Raw genomic sequence first — 19,196 nt, 5'->3', positions numbered from 1 at the left:
GACAATAGGGGCCACCACCTGAGGTCGCAGAGACTCCGGCAGGAAGGGCAAAACTTTGTGCAGCACTCTCAGCAAAAAGTGACCGGTAGTTCAGACAGACCACGCTGATTTGAGACAACATAGACAAATCAGAACAGCAAGATCCCCAAATTCTTGACCACCTTCACTGGAGTAGGAAGTTCACATAGTGTGGGGGCCAAAAGGAATCAGACCATGCTGCAGAAGTGGAGGAAGAACTCACTACCAGCATTTTGGTCTTGTCCCCATTCAGCTTCAGCCAATTCACACTCATCCAGTTACCCACTGCCGACAGACACTCCTGTAGCTGAGAAGCCGCAGACCCCTGGTCATGATCCAAACGGACCAGGATCTGAGAGTCGTCAGCACAGGAATAGCAACGAAAACAATGGGTACGAATGAGGCAAATTAGCAGCTGAATGAATGTAGATGTTGAAGAGCATCGGGGACAAGGGCGATCCCTGAGGGACACCACAAAACAACGTGCGAGCAGAGGACAGAAATGGAGGCAACGAGAATAACTGACTTCTATTCTCAAGATATGAAGCAAACCAGTCCAGGACGGATCCCGAGAGACCTGCGGCCTGCAGGCGAGAAACCAGGATGGAGTGGTCGACTGAGTCAAACACGGCCGACAGGTCGAATAAAATAAGAGATCGAACACCACCCTGGTCGACCACCATTTTGAGATCATCAATCACAGACACAAGGACACTCTCAGTACTTTGTCCTGGGCAAAATCCCGACTGAAATCATCAAGTGAAAGTGAGGATTCAAGAAAAGAAGAAAGTAAAGGTGCTATTAGAGATTCCAGTAACTTCATAAAGAAAGCAAGAAGAGAAAAAGACTGCAAATTAGCCAAAACTGCTGCATCCAGTGATGTTTTTTTTAGAAGGTGGATCACTGTAGTCTGCTTCAACTCGGCAGGTACTAATCCCAACCGGCATGAAGAGTTCACTGCCTCAGTCACCCAAGTAATCAGGGCAGGCAATATCATTTTGAGAGTGACCAGGGGAATAGAATCTGATGGAGCTGCTGATTTCAAACGCTCTGCAGCCTGGAAGACTACAGTAGTGGAGAAAACAGGAAAAATATTCCATCTCATACCCATGCTAGCTACCGTATCCTGAGTACACGCCGTATTAAAAGACTGCTTACCTTCCAAGTTATTGTCGTGAATTGTCACTACCTTGGTGTGAAAAAAATCTGGCAATGCCTCACACAGGGCCTGAAAGGCGGGCACCTATGGGGAAAACCGTGTAACCGAGGCGAAGACTTAACCACTGAAAAACGTTCCTTAGATTCATTAAGGGCAGACTCCACCCAATTGGTGAAGTAAAGTTGCTTAACCGCAGTCACCTCCTGATTATAGTCTGGTCAGGCATCAGAAAACAACGCTCTCTCTAGAGGCATACATACAACGCCACTTGCGCTCCGCCTGCCTAACTTGCAGGTGGGATGCTCCTAGAGACTCTGGGAACCATGGCTCAGAAGGGCGTTTCTTAGCCTGAACCAATTTAAGAGGAGCTAACTGAGTTGCAACACCAGTCAGTATGCCGGAGAGTGCAGAAAAATCCATACTAACCACTCCCGTACACTGAGACACAATTTCAAAAGCCAACTGCTGAAGGTCAACAGTGTGCCAGTTAGGCCTCCAAAATGTAACTGGAGGCCCCTTAGGACATCTCAAGGGGCTCAGAATGTTAAAGGAAATAAGACTATGGTCTGACCACAATACCTGCTTCTTCTGTACCCCAGAAATACTGGCCACACAGGAAAATATCTGGTCAAGAATGCTGCCCGTACATGGGTTGGGTTACGGACAAATTGTGCCAAATCCAAGTCAAGCATAGTCTCCGGAAACTGTGCAAATCCCAGGGCCGTGGGGGCATTAAATCACATATTAAAGTCTCCTAGGACTATCATATTGCCATGTTTGATCTGTAAGGCCACAATAAGCTCCAGAAATGGGTTTAGAAAAGACCCATGGGATTCTGGCAGGCTGTACAGAAGTAGAAAGTGTCACGAGAAAGACGCTGTTAATGTACAGCACCCCACCAGTGCTTCCATTTGCAGCTCATGCGTGAAGGGAATTATAGCGATCTGGAAGGTAGATTTAAATATTACAGCAACCTCACCCCTGGGATGGGCAGAAACCCGGTCAAGATGAACCATCCGATACTGATCAGGGAAGGCATGGTGAAGTATCAGGTAAGAGGCCTCCGTCAGCCAGGTCTCAGTAATAAACACTAAATCAGGCTGCTTTTCAAGTAGCAGCTCATACGAAAATTGGGCATGCAACACCATAGATCGAGCATTAATAAGAACAGCCAGCAAGTGGTTTGTGTCACCAGGATTTGTGGTTTAGACAGCAACATACCTGTTTGTAATTTTTGACCAGCTAACGCAGGGCAAGTAGATCCTCATGGGAATACATCCTAATGGGTAGACATTCCCCTCTGGACCCGGCTGCAACCCAGGCGGGCCCAGATGGGTTTAACTTTGGCGCAACATTGGCGCGAGTGCGCACACCTGCTGCTGTGCTTGCTATGTTCAAACCATATAGCAGCCATAGGATATTACTGGAGCAATCCACTCCACCAACCAACAGGCAGTGAGGACAGTCTGCCCCTGGTAGTGTATGGGGGAAGAAAACAAAGATAGACTGCGTGAGCCGAGCACGAGCTTCGGCACGCAATGGAGTTCAAGCACCCTCCGCTGCTGGTCGGCTAAAGGAAAACAATGCGTTGAAAGGCTTGCTGGCTTCTCTGTAAATGGATTGAACCAGTCATCTTGATCGCAGCAATATTGCAGACGCACCTGGGTGGCCTCCATATGTGGACCTAGTGATATGGAATTGAGCCTAGGTCACAGGCACATAGTCATACTGTACAACGGCAAAGTACTCATTTAAATGACAGATTCTTTGACCCTAGATGTTAATGTTGGCTACCACTGTGGTCCATAAACCTTTGGTCTATTGCAGTCCCCAGCCATGTACCACGACTACTACTTGCCATAGCTCCATATCGTATTATAGTTTGTCCTTGGGTTGATTCTGTAGGACTGCTTCTCCTCTGTTCTGGTGCGTTTCGTGATCACTTGTGAGTTCATTACAAAAAAAGAGATTAATAGCACCATGAATAATGGCCCTGAAAATTACAAGTGATGTAGATTGTGGTAATAAGTTTTGGGCACAGTTGAAAAACACGGACAGAAAAATGTCACAGTCAGGTATTACTTATTAGTAGAATAAAACTAAGCAGGTCATTCAGAGTTCAGCACATTCTTTTGTGAAATTCTGCTGGAAAAAAGTTACCAACTCTGCCAGAGATATGTCTGAAATCTACCCATATTCCGAGTTTACAAGTAGAGTGTGTGGCATTTCTGGAATACCTCTGGAGATATTTTTTAAAAATACCACCTCTGCCAGTGGTAATATAAAAACTATCCTTTTAAGCAATTGTTCCGCCATTTCACTTCACTGTGTAGGCGTAAATGATTTATCTACAGTAGTGGTTCATACCACTAATAGCCATAATTTATGCACATAATAGTCAATAGTCTACATTTTAGGCATTTCCTGGGAAAGGTCACAAGTATGTGGGCATCGGAGATGTCATCCTTTTTACCCCTTTCCATGTTCATTTCTAAGCACCATCGCTTCCTTGAAAATACAAATACGTTCAATAGGTCACTTGTACTCCCTCTCCATCACCATATTCCAGGATGACACCCCTCACAGTTCCCTTTGCTTCCATGAAGTATATATATGCAGCCAACTTTACAAGAAAGTGTAACTTGGTAGCACAATAAATGCAAGACCAGACAGCGTCTTTAGCTACAATTACTATCAAGTCCCTGACCACAACTTCTTGTCATCTCTGGCAGAGGTTGAATGGCAAATAAAGGTGACATACCATCTGCATGTGAACCAGGGCAATGTAAGGGGGTGAGTGCAAGGAATTAGTGACTGTGCAATGTGGACAAGGGAAGGGTGTGCGTGTGAGCTAAGAGAATGGAATTGAGTTAAGAGTAAAGTGATGGCGCAAAAGGGTAACAGCAGTCTGAAAGTTAATTGTAAGGAATCTGAGGGTGAAGGGCATCAAGGATGTGGAGCAAAGAAAGAACCCCTCAGAGTGATGTGTAAGGAAAATAGGGCAAATGAGACAGAGGTATAAATCAAGAAAGGTAGGTCAGTAGATTGCGTGACCGTTGCAAAACTGTTTGCCTGTCCTGCAAACCAATGCAACTCCATGTGGAACTGGCTGGCCTCTTTCTTGTTCTAAAAAGGTGATGTATACTAGCTTTATGAACATATGTTTCAATTAAGAATCGTCTTATTTTATGTCAGGTTGCTATACTATGTGCCTTGCTTCACTGAAAGCTAGATTTATTGAAAAACATACTAGTTTAAATCTTTAAACACTTTGCAGAAAGTGTTTTGCTGATTTTAATATTGAAGATGAAATTTGAGATGATGAACTCTCCCATTCAGTCTAAATTTGAAACTGGAACCTTGAGCCAGTGCTCAAAACCCTGCCCTTCCCACTTCCCACATTAAGTGATCCTGAGCAAATCACTTTTTGTTTCTCTGAACTATCTTTAGGGAACGTCCTAGCCATATGGGTTCATAATCTATAGGGTTACTCCAAAAATAATTACTGTGTACTCACGGCGGAGCAAGATGACAAGAGTGGGTCTTATGTTGTGGGGCTGTGGAGGGTGGGTAGCTCAGTGGCAGCTATGGGCTCTGTGATGTGGGTAGGCAGTAATCCAGGTATGGGTCTTTTGACTGTGCCAGTTCCTGTTTGGCTCTTACAGTGAAGCCAGACTCCCCGGCTTGTGTCTTTGAACTGCTTCTCACTGAATATATTCTAAGCCTCTTAATTCATGACCCAAAAAGAAAGGCAGTGTGTGTCACCATACAATGTAATGAGAGCAACCCTACCAACATACGTCAGTGGAAGCAGCTTTATATTGCCTATTTGAATGCCCACGTTGGACTCTTGGATTTGGTGGAGGCATCCATGGACATCATGAAAATATTAAGGAACTTTGAATTTCAACCACGGTGAGCCTTCTACAAAGAAACTAAGTTTTACAAAATTCGATGACCTCACAAGGTTCATGAGGTTTCATAATAGGGCAATACAAAAGACTCATAGAGCTAAAGACCTTCTTACTGCCTTTCAGGGTATCTAGACTATGATTGTGAAGCAGCTACCCAACAGTTGCACACTAGGACAGACCTTTCAGTTGACAAGCAGTTGGTGAAGTTAATGGGCTGATGTCCATTCAAACAATACATGCCAAGCAACCCAAAAAAATATGGCATGGGGATGTGGTGGAGCACCTTGGAAAATGTAACCTGTGTTAAGCATTATGACAACACATGTGAAACCTTATTTGTAAATTGGAGAAGTGTGGTTGGCAAGAATTTCAGGTGGAGTGGAATCACTGATAAGTAAAGACTTCACATATGTGAATACACTGACATGGAATAAACCAAACATTCAACCGATATGAAGAAACAACTATGCTATTAAACACTGCTATCATTCTTTGGTTTTGATATTGATAATACTTGTGTATTGCAACATTTTTAAAAAGGGACAACTGTTATTCTCCACTTCACAATGCACAATGGCATGCTGGTTTTTGCAAAAAGTCAGATATCATTTCTACCAAATGCAGGGTGGATAACCTGCTGGACATTGCAGCCATAGCCGGATATGTGTTATGTTTCCAACAAATATTAAGTGGAAGAGCAGAATGCCAAATCCGAGATCGGCATGAGCTTCATCGCCCCGGCTGAATGATAACTTACATACATGCTGAGGTGCAGCAAAGGCTGAAAGAGGTGCCATGTCTTCTTGCAGGCATAAGGTATCATGCAAATGTTGTTCTGGACTGTGTACATCAATCTTTGATCACACCTGTACAACTTTCTAAATCAGAAGGACACTGCCAGTTTTTGACTTGAGTAGTAGATAAAAAAGCACCAAACAGTGCACCAGCTGTGGGTGATGCAGCAATGGGTGCAAGCCATGCCATATATTACTGAAAGCATAAGGTATCATGCAAATGTTGTTCTGGGCTGTGTACACCAATCTTTGATTATACCTGTACAACTCTCTACATCAGATTGACACAGACAGTTCTGCACTTGAATAGTAGATAAAAACGCACCAGACAGTGCACCAGCCGTGGAAGGTGGGTTTGATTGTTGGGAGCACTGCATGCCTGAAGGGACTTGCTCTTTTACCAGGATATTGTCACAAACACGGGCCTTTGCTGATTTGTGTTTGCCTCACCAGAGACAGTTTTGTCCTTGAGGGAGAAAAATTATTCTCAAAGACGAGCAACTCCTGCATTTAAGAATTAGAATTACATTTGGTTCAATAATATTGTATATATTTTTCCTACGAAAAAAATAATAAAAAATAATTTGATGTCTGAAAACTGAGAAATGGTATTGGTTACTCTATCTGCAAAAAGGGGTTTAACGTGTAGTCTAAAACAAATATGATTTTGTGCTTTTTGAAAATGGATATTTTGGTATTGTTAAATACACTTCATTTTGCCATCACAAAAGTCCACCTTCACAATGAAATCACAAACAATTGTGAAAAAAGATGAAAGCTACAACTACCTTTGTTTCACAATGCCTCACATCAATCAACAATGATCAGGTCCAAACCGTGGTCCTTATCCTTGCATAGCTCTTCAGGGCATCATTCCAATAAAGGGGGGCCACCAAACCGCTAATAATCACCATCAGACTGCTGCTGAAAAAAAGAGCAATAACCCTGAGGACATGAGCGACTAGAGGCTGACGAGAACATGTTGCTGACTTTCTCAAATCCTGTGTGAGTAATAAGGTAGTACAAGTGCAGAGGGGTTCCATTACATCCACAACCATCCCCTCAAGTGAGAGGCTCCCCCATGATATTATAACTCCCTTTGGCTTTTCATAGTCCACATGCTCCAGTTTGCAGACCTTTGATCCCAACCCACATCGGAACGTGAGAATTAACAAATGCCACTCTGTGCCACCACAAATGGTTGATGTGCAATACACTTCGCTTTAACATCGGGAGAAATGAAAGCCTCAATCTGCGTTTTAACTCCAGGGGGGTTATTCCCCTTCACTGGTCAGAAAACCTTGCTCCTGTGGATACAGCATAAGAATCTGCATGAACAGCAAAAAATGTAAGGATAATATTTTACTTCAACCTATCATTCAACTATAACGTCAATGTCATCACAAAAAGCGTGCATAACCAACTGAACACCTTAAGGAAAAACCTACCTCTTCTGAATCTAAATGACAAGACAGAATTTGCACAAAACACATATGTGGGCATAGTGATTTTTGAACTCATCTCGTATGCACTTAAATGTATAAACATTTTGAAAGTAGTGGAACAGAGCAAACTGCAATCACTTTGTGTGACCAAGAAACCCCTAAAAAAATGTGCCTAAAATACCTTTTAAAACATAACAAATAGTAGAGTCCAACCAGAGCCATATGATCATCCAACTCCCTGATCCCTGAACATGGACACGATACTCTCTCAAACAACGTTTCTCAAGCAACTTCATCACTGTGTAAAGACAAAACTCTGCAACAAAAGAATATTTGAGCAGAGAAATGAGCAACCCCTACAAAGGTTCAATATAGCAGTGAAAAAGAAATGTTAATGGAAACCTAAGAAAGAGAATTAACACAATGGATTGGTGTTACCCCTATGGTATTCAAAGAAGTTAATACTGAGCCCCCAGCTTTGAGTACAAATATTTTTTTCCAGGCCCTGTTTGAAGACGTGATAAATGCACAGATATAATCCCTTCTCCCATAGGGAAAGCACATTCTCATGAGGCCAGGGAGATGAGGCGGCTGCACAATATCCCTCTAGGGCAGTACTCAGTGGGAGGATCTCATGGGGAGGGATACTCCATATGGAACTAGGACGACAATTCAGTGAGAACATGGTATTCCTCTACCTTACCAGGCACTCAACCTCCTATCCTCTCACCTTCCCATCTACCCCATGCCTCTATGTGGGTAGGTAAGGTAGATAATCCAACCTCTTCAAGAAGTACTGAGACGAGGAAGAATGAAGAAGACTTAAATGTAACCACCTTGATAGTCACTGAGACGAGGAAGAGGCATGGAGCAATGAAAGATGCGCAGTGGAACCAGCATGAGCGGTCTAGACAACGTGCAACAAGTCATTTAATTTTAAAAGTTTTATTTAGGTTTACCTATAGCAGAATTCAGCACCATAATCAATTCGTACAAAAGAGACTTAATGGATAGGGTTAAAATAAACCGATACTACAACGCTTAAGAACAATTAGATATACATTTTTATGAAACCTCATACTATTGGTACCTCATCACAAGGATACCCAAAGTCACCAAAGCATGAGCGGGAGGATCCAGCTTCCCCTTCATCGTCGCAAAACAGGGGAACTCCCTTCCACCCAACCTCAGAGGAATCTCATCCCACCTAGCCTTCCGCAAAGAAATCAAAGCACGACTGTTCATCTGAAATCCCTCAGTGTCCACCCATAGGTCTTTCAATGCATCTAATTGTCCTGCATTTATCACTGCCTCCTATCCAAATGACTTCATGTATACGTTGTCATCAATGCAACCTGTTCCAAATCAGCAAAGCCTCTAGTAGCTAGAAGCAATGCCATAACATGTAACCAAGTCACTTTCTTGTAACAGCACCTCGATGCCCATGGGCTGCTAGCACGCTTTATAAATGCAAATAAACAAAAACATACAATAAATACCCTCTATGAAGAGAGCATGCTCGCAGCCTCACAAGGTTACACACCAAGTAAATCACACATTGCCCAACAACCTTCTCCTTAAGAGCCATACTCGATGCATGTATCTGACTGTAGAGAAAATAACTTTCCAATCCAATGAGCAAGTTAAAAACTGCATGGCGTCTTGTGAGTTTCTCATCCTTGACTCCACCAAAATGGGTCTCAGGTGCATACGTCTCATGAGAAGTGAGACAGGAACGATTAACATAAAATGTAATAAAATTTAATTTGTCAATCTACAAAGGAGACATCTGCCAGGATCGGACACAGACCAAAAACGGCTGTAATGTGCAGGGTACAAAACCCCGATCTAAAACGTATATATAGTAAAAGCTCATAGGGGGATGAATCCCATCCAGGAAGGGTTTACAATTCCCCATCATGTGAAAGTGTAAACATTCCGGACCGTTCTTCAAAGCTCACCCTGAAGTCTCCAACTTAACCAAGGCAATAGTCCTAGCCTTTGCTTTAACGACTGTTTTAGAATTATGTCGGCACGGTTCATAGTCATAAAATTGAATGCAAAAATGTTGAAAGTCAAAAAATCGAAAAAATTATGCCGAAAAAAAAAGAATTCGAATTTCTTTTTTAATACGTTTTTTATTTGAAATGGAGGGGTTCCCCCCAACCCCAACCCCCGTTTTTTTACCTTCTTTTCACATGTGGAACCCCAAAAAAATATAAAAATAAAAAAACAAAGAATTCAATTTATTTTTCGACATTAAGTTTTCGAATTTATTGTAATTCGACATTTTTTTTTCGATATTATGACTGACCACCTGTCGGCACTCATAGGGATTAACACAAAGAGATCCTGCATTCAACTGGAGTAACATGTTTTTCACATGACGCACCCACCCACAGTTGGCAGCACCATCCAGCTTCAGAAAATCGCTAAGTGTGTCTATATAGGGTGACAGGCCCGCAGAGCACCAGAGTATCACCCAGTACAATAGTGGCTTTAGGGCAATCTGTGCAGCAACGGGCCTTGTTTGCAGGTCCAGATGAATCAACAAAGTCAGAGCAATTTTTGGGAGCAACAACAATTTCTTTAAAAACATATTCTCAATTGTGGATAACCCTTTTGGAATTGTTTAACCCTATATCTCAGCGCCATAGAACAATGCTGGTAGAGCTTGCTTATCCAACAGCCCAATGGCAGGAGAGATTGCCCACTGCCATGACTCAAAAAAAGGAAAAAATGCCCCCGCTGTATTTGTTTAGGCTGTCCTTGGCTTTTAACAGTGGGTCAACCTATCCCCCCACTTCATTAAATCCAATTCCTATATAATCAAGTGCCTAACTTGCTCTAATACTCGACCTTCTATCTCAACTTTCAACTTGCAAGACTTCGTTAATGGTGGCTTAAAAGCAATAAGTTTAGTTTTGCTGATGTTTAATTCTAGCCCAAAACTCCTAAGACCAACCCGGTAATAAAAAGGAAAGAAGGACTAACATGTGAAGCAATCCCTCCCCGGAGGTTCTTCAAGCCAAGTGCAGTACCGCAACCGCAGAAGGAAAAGATGCAAAACGGGATGCTGGTGAAGGCTACCTGAAGGCTGTAGAAGGAGGAGTTTGGTTCTGAGAGAGAGGCGGACCGCGCCGTCAAGAGAGGACCTGACAACTGTGAGGGACAAGGTACAGCAGGAACTCTGCAGAGAAGGAAAAAAACAAACACCAAGGGAAGCCTGGTGCAGAAAGCAGCAGACACGAGGGACCAAAACCCTCAGGCACTAAGTCAAAAGGTACACAGGTTGCCAGGAGGTCTGTGGGAAACCCCACAGGGGTGTGGTATAAACAGGTGAAAAGCCTCAAGTAAGGTGCTGGGAAAGGAGCCCCAAGTGAACGAGAACAGTGGAAACAACCCAGAAGGGGGTTCCTAAAGAGAGGTCCAAGGAGGGACTCCACCATAAAACAGATAAGAACCGAAGGAGGAAGACTAAAGACTGCTTTCTCATCCCTATTGAGCAGAGGAGAACTGGGAACAAGAATCACAGGTTGGAAACCTTCAAAGAATGCAACAAACTCCTGAGGGCTAACCATACTTGGCAGGTTAGTGAACCAAGTTGGTGCAGACCCTGAAAGACAAGGGCAAGGGAGACATAATTTTGTTTAATCGCCTAGAGAGAGGGCGAGAAATGCCAGGGGAAGAGAGACATTCTCCCTGGTTTGTTGAAGAGAAAGCATGAAAGAGCCAAGAGGAAGTTAATCATTCCCCATGGTGCAGTGAATTATTTTATGAAGCCTGAGAAAGACCAGGGGAAGGGAATCATTCCCTCTAGTATTATGAACTGCATTGCCAAACATGCAAAATATCAACGGAAGGGAGTTAATGCCCTGGCAGTGCGAAAGATCTTGTGAAATCTAAGACAAGTCAGGGGAAGGAAGACAAACCCCCTGATGTGAAATACCTGAACAAACTGGAGAAGGTTAGGTGGAGGGAGACATCCCCCTAAAATCGTGAACATAAGAGACTTCCTTTGCTTCATGTGCCTTGGTGGAGTACAAATACCAAATAACTTTTGAGAGTTTTGATTTCAGCCTTTTTGGAGAACTCTTCTTTTAATAAAACCAAGGTGAGCAATGATCTATCGTTCAGTAGAAGGAAGTCATTCTTCTAGACCAAGAAGATGCCCCTTTTTCTGTAGTTTAGATAAGGGCATAAGGGATGGAAATAGGTTTGTTTGTTTTTTTCTTTTAACTGTGTTTATTAATTTTTGGCAAATTAAACATGGTAAGAAACCCCAAGGCCTTAGGCCCTAAACCCCCCTGTCCCCACCTTCTTCTCCCACCTTCTTCCATTGTTTACAAACACATTAATGCAGCACACTGTACACCCGAACATCCCACATATTGCACCACAACTTTTTATTTCTGTTTGTTTTCTATGTTTATTTCCTTTGGTTATGGAGTCTAACCAACTCCAAAGGCATCACCTTTTCATTTGTGTCACAAAGCACCCTCAGTGCAGTGGCACAGGGAAACCTTATTAGGCTTTCACAAGGTTTAAATACCTTCTCTGGGATATACTACTGTTTCCCAGAGTAAGTAAGATGAAATTGACTTTACTAGTCTTTTTAAATTCCTAGACCCAGCACACCCTATCTTACAATAGAGTGCTGGAGGGGTTACTCAGTATGCCCTGTGTCTAGATACTCATGTAGCAATCACATGCTACCCTTTCCTCTCACAATAGCTGGTGGCAGTGGTTTTACAACGAACTACCATGGTGTTTTACCGACCGCGAACACCGGTAGCGTTAAATCGCAGTAGCCATGTTTTTCAAGATGGTGTCTGACCCTACTTTGTTTAAACAGGGCTGGTCTTCTTTTTTTGCCATTTCTTTTTGGAAAGGTCCTTCTAGAGTTTGTCTCTGTGCGCCAAACTAGGATTGGTCCCTTTGTTCCTTCGCCTTTGGCTGGCTTCAGGAGTAAAGATTGTCTCTGGCGCCCATGTGTCTGCGGTGGCAAGGAAGTGAGCGAGGTGCCCAAAACTCCCTGTGCTTAGTCTCCTAGGAGACCCAAATGCACTCTGTGGTGATTGGCTGGCTGACTGTCCGGCAAGGACAGCCATCCTGCTGGGTGAGTGACAGCTATGCTGGAATGAATGGGAGAGAACTGAATAAAAGGTGAGTCTCTTGGCTTGGAAGGCAGAGTCGACCACTGGAATGAAAGAACCAAAGACGAGCTTGAAAAGGATGCCTGCTGCAACTCCTGGACCGTTGGTTTGCCGTGTGAAGCCCTGCTGCAGGTCCGAATCACCAAGTTCATCTCGACAGAGAAGCCCTGCAAGGACGACTTCTCCCTTTGAGCTGGTGAGACCAATCAACTCAACACTAAGCCACCTGGATACCAATTTCAGAGCTGGTTGTATTTTCCTCAGAGTGCTGCAGGAAAACCGAATAAACAGGGAGAGGGACACCAGCTTGTATACTTGACTACATCTACCGAATTGAAGATTTGCCAGCTGCCAGCTTTTTGACCAGTCCCAGTGCAGTGCTGGAGTCCCCCGACGTCCTCCCTCCCATCCCGACGACTGAGGCCCAGGAACAGCAAGATCTGCAGAAACTGCCAGGAACAGAGGTCATCAGATGCATCTTTTTCTTCATTTGTAAAGGTACTATAAAATCAGACTGAGAGTACTTAACTCTGTTGGTGAAAGTGCTTGAAACTTTCCCAACTCACAGGCCTACTCAGCTTGTGACCCAACATATGATTCTTCATGCTACAAACTATTCCTAAGAACTTTTGCAGAGAATTTTCCGTTTACTTCCAGAACTGCTTTATCCTATCCAAGGCTTTAGCCCATTTTCTTTGGCCAAGCCTATTGAATTGAATTGACTCTTCTGGTGGACTCTAAATATTTGCACTGTCTAAGAATAATTGTAACCTTTCATGTTCTAATAATCTTTGCCTTTACTCCTCTTGAAAAGTATTTCTGAAATAGTGTTGAAGTGTATTTGTGTGTGATTTATAATTGCCTCCTTCTTATGAATGTTTTATATCTGACAGATAAATAAATTAATAAGTGTTTATCAAAGAAACCTTGAGTGTAAGATTTTATTTGAACACTTGTGATTGTAGATATCTGTGTAACATCATTACTGCTCACATTCCTCTCTTGAGGTACGCCTGGCTGCTCAGCTCCACCACCAAAGCTGTGAAGTAAAGACTTAAACCAAAGGTTGGATTTGATTACACCTGTAGTCCTAGTTGTGTGTAGTGGTCCCAAAGGGTACTGCATACAAACGTTGCCTAACACTGGGCAGCCCCGACGAATGGTAAAATGGGTAATATGATCTCTAGCCTCCTGGTTGCTACACCAAAAAAAAGAGTTGACCTATGTCCTCTTTTCCACAATTATATCACCTTCCTAAGAAACATAGACTGGTAAACCGAACTTCATTTGGTCAAGACCAAAAGGTCATGAGAGGCTAAAAGGCCATGAACCTCTCAACCATCCAAGACCTAGAATGGGGGTCATCTTCCATCTATTAACCTGCCAAAACATTCTTTCTGTGCGAAAAACCATACAGCTATAATATGTTTTGTCCACAAGAGTGTCTGGTTCCTGCTAGAGACATCTCTCTAGGTCTACAGGAAAACCTGGATGAAAGAGAGAATGCCCTGACCTTTGTTTCAGTCTTGTACTTTTGCACCATTACAAAGACTACTGTTTAACCCTGTCTGTTTATCCCCATTAAGCTGTGATACCTATGAATACTGTGTGCTTTTTTGTGTTTGCCTCCTTTGTTGGAAAGTGCTCTGAAACATGTTCAGTTGCATCTAAATACCTAAATGATCACAATAAATACATAGATAGATAAATAAAGATATCAATCTGAAATAGTGTTATGGCAAGATACTTAATATGACAAAACAGGGAAATTCATATTTGGGGCCAAAAAAGACCCCCAATATGACATTTGTTAAGTTCATCTAGACACAGTATGAGGGATAAACAAATAAGGAACATCAAATATGTATGTTTAAATTGAATGTTCCTTTTGATTGGGAATTCTCAAAAAGGTTGAAATTTATCATACTGTATGTGTAAGTTAACAGAAAGGCAGAGAGGGAACATCAACACACCCATTGGAAATAAACCTTCCACCCAACAATTAATGGTTGCCCACTTTTTGCAAAGAACTTCAGAATGGTTCAATCCAAAGTTCTATGAAAGAGGTTCTATATAATAAGGTTTAAAGGTCAATTAGTGGATTCTGTTTAGGACATGATAAGCAGTCTAGCTAATATTAAAACATTGGTGTTTTTTTCTTTACAAGTTAATGGAGTCAAGCATCATGCCCTGAGGGAAGCCTGGTGCGGAAAGCAGCAGCCATGAGGGACCGGAACCCTCAGGCACCAAGTCAAAAAGTACATATTTTGTCGGGAGGTCTGTGGGGAACACTGCTGGGCTGTGGTATACACAGGATTACGCCAGAGGTGAAAAGTGTCAAGTAATGGGCTGGGAGAGGAGCCCCAAGTGATCAAGAACAGTGGAAGCAACCCAGAAGGGGGTTCCTAAAGAGAGGCCCAAGGATGGACCCGAACATAAGATGGAGAACCCACAGGGAGACCAACAACATCTTCCTCATCCCTGTTGAGGACAGTACAACTGGGAACAAGAATCACATGATGAAAACCCACAAAGAATACAACAAATTACTGAGAGCTCACCATACTTGGCAGGTTAGTGAACCAAGTTGGTGTAGACCCCGAAAGACGAGGGCAACGGAGACATTCCTCTGGGTTTGTTTAGTCACCTAGAGAGAAGGCAAGAAATGCCAGGGGAAGAGAGACATTTTCCCTGGTTTGATGAAGCGAATGCATGAACGAGCCAAGGGGAAGTTAATCATTCCCCATGGCGTTGTGAATTGTTTTATGAAGTCTGAGAAAGATAAGGGGAAGGGAGTTTTTCCCTCTAGTATTATGAACTGCCTTGTCCAAAACATGCAAAATATCAGGGGAAGGGAGTTATTCCCCTGGTAGTCTGAAAGATCTTGTGAAATCTGAGAGAGGTCAGGGGATGGAAGACATACCCCCTGCAATTGTGAAATACCTGGAACAACCTGAAGAAGGCTAGGCAGAGAGAGACATCCCCCTAACATTGTGAACATAAGTGACTTCATTTGCTTCATGTGCCTTGGTGGAGTACAAATACCAAAGAACTTTTGAGACATTTCATTTGAGCATGTTTGGAGAACACTTCTTTTAATAATACCAAGGGGAGTATTGATCTATCGTACAGTAGAAGGATGTCATTCTTCTAGACTAAGAAGATCCCCCCTTTTCTGTAGTTTAGTTAAGCGTGTAAGGGGTGGAAATAGGTTTCTGACACAGGACAGTGAGATATCCACTTTCAACAAACATCCTGACCAAATTCATAGTTTTTTGCTGTGGCAGGGAAACCCTCTTAGTTATAGGAAATGTAGGGTTTCTCCTTATTTTCTTTTAAATAAAAGTATTTGCCCACAACTATGTCACCTTTGTGTCAGTCTCGTACTTCTGCACCCTTACATTTGGTGTCAGGAATGTGACAATATAGGTAAATTCATAAATGGGGCCAAAAAGATTACACATATGACATGTGTTAAGTTCTTCTAGATACAGTAGAAGGACTAAACAAATAAGGAACATGAAATATGTATGTTTAAATTAAATGTTCTTTTTGATTTGGAATTCTCAAAAAGTTGACATGTATTTAAGAGAAATTGTGGAATTGTACTCTATGTCTAGGTTAACAGAATGGCAGAGATGGAACATCAACACATCCAAATAGTCCTTCCACCCAACAATTAATAGTTGCCCACTTTTTGCAAAGAACTTCACAATGGTTTAATCCAAAGTTCTATGCAAAAGGTTCTATATAGTAAGGGTTAAAGGTAAACTAGTGGATAATGTTTAGGACATGATTAGCAGCCTAGCTAATATTCAAAAATGGGAAGATTGGTGTTTTTTTCTTCTTTATAAATTAATGGAGTCAAGGATCATGCCCCTCAAAGGCATGTTTAACCCATGGAAAGCGCTTTTGTAATTGAACAACTGTTCTGGTAAGTACAAAAAGTTCTGAACATTTCTTCTGTTTTTCTAAATAAATATTATCAGGTCTTAAAACGACTGATTCCTAAAACTTGATTACCAATGGTAGTATGGTGATAATTACCAAGTGAATTCAAGTATTCAGCTCCAATTGATTGGCCATTTGAGATGTAATTTCAGAATTTCATATTGGTAATTATGTAATGCATCAAATGAAACTTAATTTGTCATTTCAAACTTAGAATCTTTTTAAATTTAAATATTACTCTACTAGAGAAAGGACTATCTCTCCAGCTACATCACTAGTCTTCAATGTTAATCCCTTTAGAAGGATAATCGACAACAATGAGCAGAAAAAGTATAATTTTGAGGAAAGAAAATTCAAGTTATACTGAAAATTCTTCGACAGTTCTTTTCAATTTATCTGGTAAATCAAATCATTGTTTTGTAACCCAGTTATGGTTATGATAATACAAATGTTATTATACAAGCAATGTTCTATTCCCATTATGGGAATCATACCAGAGAGGGGCAGAAATAGTAAACAGAAAGACAAGAAATTGAAATTCACAGTTACAATTAAATACATCAATTTCATGGCGTCATCTGCTCAGGTAGACACCAGAAACAGTTTTATCAACTCAATTTGAGGATGCTGCAGAAATAAGAATAACAGGTTGGCCCGGTCGATGCCTGCGGCCCTTATGATTAATGCTAACAATTTAGACAGGTGTTTTGATATTTTAAGAGCATCTACTCAGTTGATTCACATCCCACATGTCCTTATACCATACAACTATAAACACAAATCCTGATATGGCACCAGCATTTGTAAGACAGTGTAAGACAGCCCAGTGGGAACACCCATTCAATGTACAGTATATTTAATAGCCCAGATATGAGAATATTAAAACCAATGAAAAATGTAAACTGTACTGACCTAAGGAAACTGAAAATTAGTATCCACATTTCAAAGGTTACTCTCAATTTGATCAATCGGGGATATGGCAAAATAAAGGGGTCTAAAGTGTACTCTGCCCTCAATTTAATTCATGGGAATTGGACAGTTTCCATGATTCATAACTTACAGTATATATTTGTCTTTATGCGTAGATACGATAGTATTTATTTGCGCATAGGCCCTTTTGGCATTTTAACCGTGGACATAATTCAATATCTTCCTGCACAAGACCATCCACGTGCAGAGCATAAAAAGTAAATCTAGCCTATGTTGATTATCCAATGAGAATAAGTAAGCTAGTCAAAGAAAACCTTGACAAGATATGTTATGTCCTGACACAGTTACAAAAAGCATTTGCTTAACTATTATTTGAGAAAGCTGAATACTGCAGAACCAAATACAGACAGGGAATGTCTTTGACTCAATAATTACTTGTTTGATTATTTCAATGCGAGGATACCCTGTAAAAAGAGAATCTGGACAAAATAAAAAAATTGGTAAATCTGCATGGCTGTCACTATCTACGTGAACAAGACATAAACACATCAAAAATAGAGAGGCAGTATTAGCTTCCACAACAAGGTGAATAAAGAATAAACCTGCCATGGCCTGTCCATCATTTACATCAATTGTTTTAACAATTATAAGAACAGATGAACAGAAAGAAAGAAGTAGTGGTCTGCATTGGAAATCCTTGGGCAAGTACACTCCAGATCTCTCTGTTTAGAAAAGTGATTCACAGAGTTTTCAAGCGATCCTTCCAGGGGTGAGCTGTGTGACAGAAGTAAATCAATCACAATCAAATGCGGACAATTCACTTTCAATGGACATCTGAAGTAGAGATACTATAGGTGCAGATGTAATTTCTGCTCACATGTAATATTCCATTATTGGCAGATTATACACATATTTATAGGATTCTCCGAATCTCCCCCTCAATGAGCAAGATTAACAAATGAAAGAGGCTTGGCAAGTATTTTTGAAATTTCAAAAGGTGTTCCAAATTCTGGAATAGTTTATTGGCTTGAATATCTCATTATTGATACAATAAGTGTGTGACGTATAAATATGTTCCATTTATTCTGTAGAACCATGCTCATGATAATGTTGCAGAAGCTCATGGAGGATTCTCACATATTATGGATACCCAGCAGGAGGTTGCCTATTGGCCACACCTGGACCACGACTTGAAATCATATTTGAGGGACTGTTTGAGGTGTTCACTCTTCCATCTAGTTCCATCACAGACCAAACTGGTCTGATCTTCAAATTGGCATAATCCGATCAGTGGTATGTGTGGGATATTTCCCCACTACACCCCCTTGCCAATGGGGGAAAGAAACTGCCAAAAATGGATGTGCTAAATCCTGTGCACGCCAAATCTGCAAAATTGTACGTGGTTCACAAATCACAAAAGGCTGCACAGCTTGCCACACAAAGCCAAAGTTGGTGTAAAAACAGGACTCACTGAATGCCAGTGGGTGCTGTCGCTTGTCACATGAAGCAAGGCTGAGATGATCCAAATTAGGAACCCTCCCGTCCCCTTCAGACTATAGTGTACTGTCCAAAGACAGTCAATAATTCAATCAAGATTAAACAGGCAAGAACGTTACATTTTGTTCAATAACAGTATCAGTTTGTAGGGTTAAGTATGTTTAATCAAAGAGTGAATTTCAAGTATAGGTATATTGACGATAATGCAAAAGAAAACATCCAGAAATTCAATATACTTGGCTGACGCGTTTCAAGGTTTTCTACTCTTCTTCTTCTTGAACCTAATTGAACTGAGGAGCATTAAAAATATTAAAATAAAGGAAAAGAAAAAG

This window comes from Ambystoma mexicanum, chromosome 6q (genome assembly GCF_040938575.1).
Source record: "Ambystoma mexicanum isolate Mex_15411 chromosome 6q, UKY_AmexF1_1, whole genome shotgun sequence".
Lineage (NCBI taxonomy): Eukaryota > Metazoa > Chordata > Amphibia > Caudata > Ambystomatidae > Ambystoma > Ambystoma mexicanum.
This window is presented reverse-complemented; position numbering follows the sequence as displayed.